At 44.2% G+C, this 9163-nt stretch overlaps 1 long non-coding RNA gene across 1 annotated transcript; it reads right to left on the bottom strand.

Annotated features, from left to right (window-relative positions):
- Positions 1-2462: 2462 nt before the first annotated feature.
- LOC308473955 lies at positions 2463-8957 on the bottom strand. The gene is made up of 2 exons (XR_013984427.1): positions 8609-8957; positions 2463-4433 (listed from the first exon to the last, which is right to left on the bottom strand). It is a non-coding gene; the product is annotated as an uncharacterized lncRNA (long non-coding RNA).
- Positions 8958-9163: the final 206 nt, after the last annotated feature.

Genomic DNA, 9163 nt, shown 5'->3' with positions numbered 1-9163 from the left:
TGGGGAACTCAGGGCCTTCCAGATGTTGTTGGACTGCAGCTCCCATCAGTCCCAGCTAACGTGGCCAGTGGTCAGGGATGATGGAGGCTGCAGTCCAGCATCATCTGATGACCACCTGCCATGGATGCTTTAGTTGAGATTCCTGAATTTCAGGGGGCTGGACTATGATTCTATGAAGGGCCACAAGTGCACCCTTCTTCAGCGCCTGATCCCAATCTTCCCTCGCTATGGTGAGAGGCAGTGCATTTCTCTTTAAGTTATGGGCAATTCTTTATAAACGTGCATACACACACACACACACACACACATTAGTGTATGCAAATCTTTTGCAAATTGGGGCCCTCTTTCCTTTTCCTTTTCGCAATGCATTAATGGGCACCCAAACATGTCTAAATATCAGCTGCCAGAGACAAAGAACAGGAGCCAACACTGGTCTTTGATCCTCCTAAAGCTTTTTTGGCTGGCCAGCACTGCTGGCAACAGAATGCTTGGCTTGATGGACTTTTGTCCTGGTTCCTCCTATTCTTATGGTAGCTTCTCTGAGACTGAAATGTGACTTCTAAGATTCCCCCTTCCTTAGAACAGGGAGCTGGCCAGATACCAGGGATAGACACCAAATGGCACTTTCTTTTGCTCCTTCTTTCCATTTCTCCTTCTTTTTTTGCAAAGCTGGCAGCTCCTTCCAAACACACATCCAACCAACGCACAATACAATGCATTTAAACACACACAGAGAGAGAGAGAGGGGGGGGGGAGAACCACCCAGGCCATCTGGCTAAATGCTCCTTGAAAACGAGAAGACAAGAAAAACAACACTCTTGGAGTTGGCAGCTGAATGAAACTCAGCCTGCATGTGGACTTTCTCCCTGTGGTACGTACAAAGGACAGCTTCCACGTCTCCTTTGCAATGAACTGGATGCAACCGGGGGTGGAGTGGGGGATCAAGGCCAGTCCTTTGGGTGGGATGTGGTGACTTTTCCTTAGCAACTCATTAACATCACTTTCGAAAGGGCCCTGCGCTCTCCACCACTAGGTGTGCCAATCTGCCCTTCTGTCAGTTCTACTGCTATAGCATTAGAGCCCTCTACTGGAATTCCAACTTCAGGCTGTCTGTTCCTTGAAGGAGCTGCTCCGTTGTGGCTCTTTAGGCCAAGGAAGCAAAGCAGAGGCCTTGCGGAAGAGCTACAGAGCTTTCCACACAAACATCGTCTGCGCTTGGTTTTCTGGATTCTTTTTCTTTATGGCGTGAAGTGGATGCAGTTGTCCCTATAAATGCATATACTGTAGCCTTTGGGGTAGCATACTGTAAAGATAAAACTTATTTTTAGAAAATTAAAAAATGGAGGGTTTATTCTATCATGTTCATCACCATAGTTCATAGGATGGGAGATGCCTGGCTTGGCAGCAGAAGCACCTGTGAAGAGGATCTCAGGATTACCGCTGATCACAAGCAGCATGTGAGTCAGCAATGTGTTGTTGTTTAGTCGTTTAGTCATGTCCGACTCTTCGTGACCCCATGGACCAGAGTACACCAGGCACTCCTGCAAAAAACAAACTGGCATGTGAGATTTTAGGCTGTCTGAACAGAGCCATTGTTTCTCAGTCACAAGAAGGAATCATTCCCCTTTATTCTGCCCCGGACAGACCTGGACTAGTGTGTGCTGTTCTGGGTGCCGTGCTTTACGAAGGATGTGGACAGACGGGCCCAGAAGGCGGCAACAGAGAAGGTCAAAACAGTATGGAGCACAAGTCATGCGCAGGAACATAGGAAGCTGCCAGGCCATGTGGTTCATCTAGTTCAGTACTGTCTACACAAACTGGCAGCAACTCTCCAGAGTTTCAGACAGGGGCTCAGTCAGAGCATGAGACGCTTAATCCCAGGGTCGTAGGTTTGAGCCATATGTTGGGCAAAAGATTCCTCTCAACCTGTGGGTCCCCAGATGTTTTGGGACTATAACTCCCATCATTCCTAGCCAGCATGACCAGTGGTCAGGGATGATGGGACTTGTAGTCCAACAACATCTGGGGACCCACAGGTTGAGAACCCCTGGACTAGATGATCCCTGTGGTCCCTTCTAACTCAATAATTCTTTGATTTGGAGACTCTTTTGTTCCTTCAGTGCTTCCCCAGTCTGAGTAGATGCCTTGCCCTTTGCAGTCCCGCAGCCTTCGATCCAGCCCTTGCAGATGGCATCTCCAAAGGGTACTTTGTTGTGTGTACATCAATGCACGCATCATGTGCACAGTTCGATGACACAGTTGTGCTCACTCCCCCATAAGCACATGCTCCCTGATTCAGAAGACAGTCACCCATGTACCAAAAGTGATGTCAATCACACAGCTTGCCCCTAAAGAGAAACACATCCTCCACACCACATTATAGCTCCATTTAGACAAAAAGATCAAAAACAGTAATTTGCTTTGCTGGGGATTAGGTCATCCATTGATTGCATTTCAACCACTTTTGGGATGATGCCATCGATTTTTATTCGGTCTGCTCATCTAAGGAATAGTTCCATACTCTATGAAGCTCCGCTGCTAAATACCAGAGTAACTGCGAGTTTATAGAAGCAAATAGAGGCATAAACAATCAGTCCATATAGACTACAGAGTGAAATCTACAATTCACATTAAACATAATTTTTTTGCAGCAGAGTGCATCATAAAGCACAAAAATCTTAATGTCACACACTGCACTTAGCACATCAATTCGTTTGGTATAAGAGCAGGAAATGGGTCCTTTTATTACTTATTTTCATTCAACAGGCTGCCTTGTCCTTCAAAGCCTGAACTGAAAATATAAAGTTGTGCTGTATCATCTTATATGAGGGGTTGTCAACCTTTTGGGGCCCATTGACATTGTTGTTGTCATTGTTGCTTTACTCACAAAAAAAGTCTTAAAGTGACTTTACACAGTATAAACACTTAAACCAATTACAAAAAAACAAACCAGTAAAAACTTTAAACATATCTATACAAATAAAAAGGCAGGCCATAGGGAACCTGCCCCACCAAAAGGGGCGAAAAGTACTCAAAACACTTCAAATCAAGTGCCAAAAGCCGGGGGGGGGGGAGGAAGGTTTTGTCTTGCACCTAAAAATAAAGATGGTACCATGCAAACCTCCCTGGAGAGAGGTTTCTACAAGTAGGAAGCCCTGTTTATATGTTGACACCTTCTGGACCTCCTGTGGACATGGGCTTCAAATGAAAAAAATGCAGGGCCTGGGTCAGGTCATGTGGGGAGAGGTAGAATTTTGGCGTTTTTGTAAAAAAACTTTGGGGTTTGTCTAAAAAAAGCTCAGCAGTTTCGGTGGTTTCCTAAAAGAAAGCTCAACAATGTTGGGGTCTTCCACTTTTGGGGTGTCATGGTTTTTACTTTTTGAAATATGGCAACCCTAGCTTTGTGGGCTATCAAGGACACCACTGATCCTGTAGGGAGGGCTTTTTTTTCATCCAGAACTTGCCGGAACACAGTTCCGGCACCTCTCAGGTGGGCACCATAGCCATTATACAAGAACAAGGGTTTGCAGTGAGTTCCAGCACCTCTTTTTCTAGAAAAGTAACACTGCCTGTGGGTGACACATTGGTGACCCCAGCCTCATAAAACTTTCAGTGGCTTGTTCATAGGGTTACATTATTTGTGGGAAGGCATTACTGGTAAGTTTGATCAGGGATGCATTAGCACATTCATATGCATAAAAGCAAACTATATTCGGAACATACATTTTAAGAGACCATTCTCCACTTTTTCTTCATAATGGCATATGATTACCTTGCCTGTACTTTGCAGCAAAAAAAAAAAAAAAAAAAAAAGTTCTCCTTCCACGGTGGACTGGAAAGGAGTGGAACAGCTTGTGCTAGCGCAGCTAATTTTCACTCACAAATTGCAAATAACCAAGTAATTAGACTGTAGAGATCTTTCTGTGTGTTTCTGATGTAAGATGGAGATTTGCATTGATAGCAATAACCCCGCTTTCTGCAGGGAAGGGAAACTGTATGAAGATGGTCCACTCCTGGAGACTTATGGAATTTGAATGTTCTGGAAGGTTTTCTGACTCACAAGGCTGGTGATTTCTGTTGAGGTCCTGGTCCCACTGTGAAATGGGGAGATGCGGAGGTCCATGGACACAGCTGTCCCCTCTCGGTCACTGCAGAGCCTCTGTGGCTTCCTGGTTCTCTGGGAAGCTGAGGGCTATGAAGATGGCCTCACGATACTTGAAGCACAAGTGGTCCAAGTCTCATTGTTATGTACTGAAGTTCTCACCCTGGGCCAGCAGGGGAATACTGTAGATAGTTCAGGTCCACATATGCAAATAAGGGATCGAAAGTGACGTTCAGTGATTGGATAGTTACAGAAAGTTGTTACAATTACGTTGTTCTGGAGCTCTATATAAGCAGGCTGGCTGAACCCTTCAGTTCAGTTCTGTTCTGGCCTGTGAATAAACAAGAGCTGTTTGAAGAATCGCTGTGTCGTCTGATATGTTCACCCACAACTTAACACTCACAGCAAGGACAACCAAGTTCCTGCCTGATTACATGATTGCGCAAGATGGTGATGAAGGTGGCAAAGAAGCAGCTTACTTTATAGCCTCAGTTTGCCATCCAGTAGAGTTGTTTTTTGAGCGGTGAAGAGTCTGTGGCAATCGAGCCAAACTAATTTGGTTCCCTATCCTAATTTGGTAGGATAAAATCACTTGGATTTGCACCAACCTTGCAGCTTGTGACAGTTCCTGAGGAGGTGTTTCAGACCACGCCTGCTCGGGTGTGGTGGGCTGAGTTTCATGTGGCCAGATGCTTGGATCTGCACAGCCACTTTTGACCCTCATCCCTCCTGGGAAATATGATCTAGCCAGAGTGGGGAGACTGAGTGGGTCTAAGGTGTGGTGAATGCTCTTTACAAAAGAGAGTGATACCTGCTTCCCTTAAAGAGCCATTGGTGAGGCAACTTCTTACAAAGCGCCACCCTGCCCAGATCTTCAGGTGTTTGATGACTGCCCAATTGCAAATATCCCCATCCTCTGAATTTCATAGATCTACAAGCAGTGCTTTTTTTCTGGAAAAATAGCTGCTGGTACTCACCACAAAGTTGTTACAGTGCTACACCTTTTAACCAAAAGAGACAGAAGTGCCGGTACGCACCACAAAGTTGTTATAGTAAGTGCCACTCTTTTTAACAACAAAAGAGAGGTGCTGGTACTGCGTACCCCCTGGAAAAACCCACTGTCTATAGGTCTGCCGTGGCACTGCATTATGGGTAAATTAAGATACTGAGTGGCTTCTAAGGATGCAATCCAGCTTGGCTTCACCGAGCCAAATCTTAATGCCACCCAATGACCACTAAAATCTAAGGGCCTGGCAAGGAGGGAAGTACCAGTCGCAGATTACCAAATAGGCACTGGCCTTTCAGGGGTCCTGCGACAATGGATCAAAATAATATTGATTTGATTATGAAACAAAAATACAAAGATGTATTAGGAGATAATTTGCAAAGGGGCCTTCCAAGATTTCAACTGCCTAGGGGCCTCCACAGGGTTTAATCTGGCACTGTTCAGTACACTGTGTTGCTTCCACAACTATGACAGCAGCAGAAAAATGTGTGGCCACAACTGAGGATGGCCAACCCGTGGCACTACTCTAATGTCTTGCACTGGGCCTGCTGTACAGTTCAAACTTAGCTCAATACAAAGCACGCAACCTCCTATTTATGTGTTGCTTACAGGACGGGAGCAGTTGAATAGACTTCGATTGCTTAGATTTAATCTCAAACAGCTTCTTGAATAAAAACACCAGACAGACACAAAAGCGTGCTCATTTTCTAACCGCACATTTAAAAGGACTTATTATGCTCATTTATGAAACTGACATCAAGATTAGCTGTTCTGAGTTGCCAATTTGACGAACAAAGACTCTCTTTCCAAAGCTACCTCTGGGGACAATGAAACCCCATCACCAAACTTCATATTGTTCAGTGTTTAAAGGGCTACCATAGTGCTTTTGGACTCAGAGAGTTCATTATGGGCCATGGCCCCAGACATGCTGATTTGCAGAAACAGATGGAATTGTGCAAATTAAATAGCCATCTGGAATTCGCTGTGCTCCCAAGTTGCATTGTGGGACAGTCAAACAAATGTCAGAGAAGCGTACAAAAAGATTCTATGAGACAGGAGAGCACGGGAGGGTTGGAAAATACAGGAATGTAGAACCCAGCTTCTTTGTAAATACAAAATTCTAGGCAAGGCAGTAGTCGATGTTTCCTTTCTGAATACAACACAGGATCACTTTCCTGTTAAGAATGAACGGTTCTTAAAAATGCAGAACAGCTGAAATTTTTTTGTTTGATTATTTCAGAGATTTTATACACCACCCTCTCCCCAGATCAGAGCACAAGGTGGCCTACAGTACAGCATACAACAGAAACATTAAGATAAAATACAACAATAAAAAACATTAATGTAAAATATAACCGAATAAAATCATTCATTCATGCATACATGCAAAACAGCAATAACAAGCCTAAGCTGCAACTGGCATCAATATTATAGGGTTCCAAAGACCCGGAAAATATAAACAAGTTTTGCCTGTTATCTAAATATAGCTAGTGTGGACAACTGCCGTATCTCAATGGGGAGGGTTCCATAAACAAGGCACCACCACTGAGAAGGCCATGTTTGGTGTCACCACCTTGCTGCTACGCTGGTCCTCAAGATCACAAAACAATGTCTCTCTGGCAGATCTTAAGACTTGGGGTGATGGCTATTAGGAAACATATAATGTCATGTAAACAGAACCCAGGTCATTTAGGGCATTGCATTCCATCAACACCTTGAATTGGGCCAGGTAGTCTACAGTGCAGTACCTTTGGCATTGGACTGCTATGACGGCAGCCCAATAACAACTTGGCTGCAGTATTCTGCACCAGCTGCAACTTCTGGACTATTTTCAAGGGAAGCCCCATGTAGAGTGCATCGCAGTAGTCTATACGAGAGGCTATTAGTCTGTGGATAATTAAGACCAGGCTATCCTTGTGCAGCTTGACACACACCTAACCACAGAACAGGCTACCCACCTCATTCCTGGGTCCGAGAACCACTGACCCACAGAAACTTCATCTTGTTGGGACCCAGCTTTAGTTTATGGGTCCTAATCCAGGCCATTGCAGTAGGTGGGTCTGATTCTGTGCTATAACTAAGGCCTGCTGGCCCTCCAGGAGTGCCACAAAACCCAGCTTGCCTGCCCACATCATTCACAGCACTGGGTCACATGCTGGCTGCCCATGTAACAATCCTTCCTACATCACCTTTTAAAAATGTGGGACTAATTTGCTGGTTCAGAAAGCAGCAACATTGGGATCATGGACAAGGAACAGTTAACTTTGGACCTGGGAGGTTATCTATTGTTGTATGCATTTATTACAGAGATTTTCAGCTCTCATCCTTGGAACAAGTTCCCAGGGTGTCGTACAAAGGATCAAAATATAATTACAACAATTAAAGTATATAAAGAATGTTACCAAGAGCAGCAGACTCTAAATGAGCAGCAAGAACCCATCAGCCCAGCACAGAGATAAAATGGATTAAATTAAATCAGGAAAAGCCTGGGAAAAGACAAACAAATGTTAGATGCTGAAATAGCATAATTGGGGAGCCACCACCAACTTGCCATCTCCCTGGTAACCACTGTCCCATCTCGGATGGTTGGAAGACAAAAAAACTTTGTTAAAGATCTGACACAGGCCATTAGAAACCCTAGACCCAGGCCAAAAAGGAGTTTACAAGGTTAAGACAAGCACTTTTAATTGAGCCCATAAGTTAGTGCAATTGACAGATCACCAGCACAATATGATCCTAACCCACCAGAGAGACAGCATGGTGTAGTGGTTAGAGCATTGGGCTAGGATCTTAGAGACCCGGAGTTGAAACTCCCAGTTAGCCATGAAGGTCACTGGGTGATCTCTGGACGATCACTGTCTCTCAACCATAAAACAGGAAGGGGGAGAAGCATGTACACCCCACTTCAGCTCCTGACACTGAAATAATACAAGTGTAATAATTATAATTTGCAAATAATAGAAATAGCTGCCAGTCCCGTTCTGGTGTTATCAGCTAAAATCCCGGTTTGGCCAATAGTTATTGCTTGGCCTCACTTCAGCCTCCCTTTCAGGTGTGTTGTGAGGATAAATCACTGAAGGGTTCTAAAGCATAAATACAATATTTGCCCATCTGCCTTAATGAGGATTGAGTAGAGATCTCCTCTTATGCAAATTTCATAATGGTTATCAAAAGTAAAAAGTCCAGGCTTCTTAAACCTGATTTGCAGCAGCAGTGTGAGGACTGACTGCCCTTTTTCTAATGTTCCGCAGTTTGAAGTAACTTCACCGCTTGAAGTAAGGGGTGAATAAAAAAGTTACAGCTTTGCAAAATTAACATGGAAGCTTATTTAGTTACCTAATGCTGGTTTTTTCCCCGCCTAGCCTCCACATCTCTAGTTACTATACAGTATTTTGGACGCTTTCCTGGAATGCTAATTTTTATTTTGTCGGTTTGTATGAAGAAACATGCAGATAAGAATCCCCTCCTGTAAGGTGAACAGGTACAGCCAGCAGACTTACCACCTTACCTGCTGCTTCTGAGAATTTAGCATTTCAGTTGAAGACAGCTGCTGTTTTATAGTATTGGCAGTTTTTAATGGCTCCCTGCTTCCATGTTATGGTGGTTACCCGTGATATACTGTATACCAATGGAGGCAGGTTCAGAACATAAGAAAACAAGTAACGTATGCTGCTGTTTCTCTTTAAAAAAAACAAAACCTGCACAACTTTGCCACTACTTGTTTTAAACCACTGCACATTCGTTTTTCTGAAAATAGACAATTAAATACATTTGCTCATTCGCCCGAAAGGTGGAATTGAACCACTCTGTCGCTAAACAGCTACAGGTTTGAAGCCTGCACCCCAGACCACTGAGGATCATCCGGGCATCAAGGCCGTAGCAGTCTTTCGGTATATAAAGCTCTCGCTTTGCATGTATTTCCAGCATACAACGAGCATGCAAGCAAACGGCGGAGCAATTCTAGTCGGGTCTGTCGTCCCTATAGTACCTGGCTAGGCAATGCCTTTCTCATGTGTGACTCTATCTCTTTCTTTATTAATATTTTCTGACTATAT

The sequence above is a fragment of the Podarcis pityusensis genome (genome assembly GCF_964106645.2).
Source record: "Podarcis pityusensis genome assembly, chromosome: 3".
NCBI classification, from domain to species: Eukaryota; Metazoa; Chordata; class Lepidosauria; order Squamata; family Lacertidae; genus Podarcis; species Podarcis pityusensis.
The sequence above is the reverse complement of the archived record's forward strand: the minus strand, read 5'-3'. Positions and strand labels throughout refer to the sequence as shown.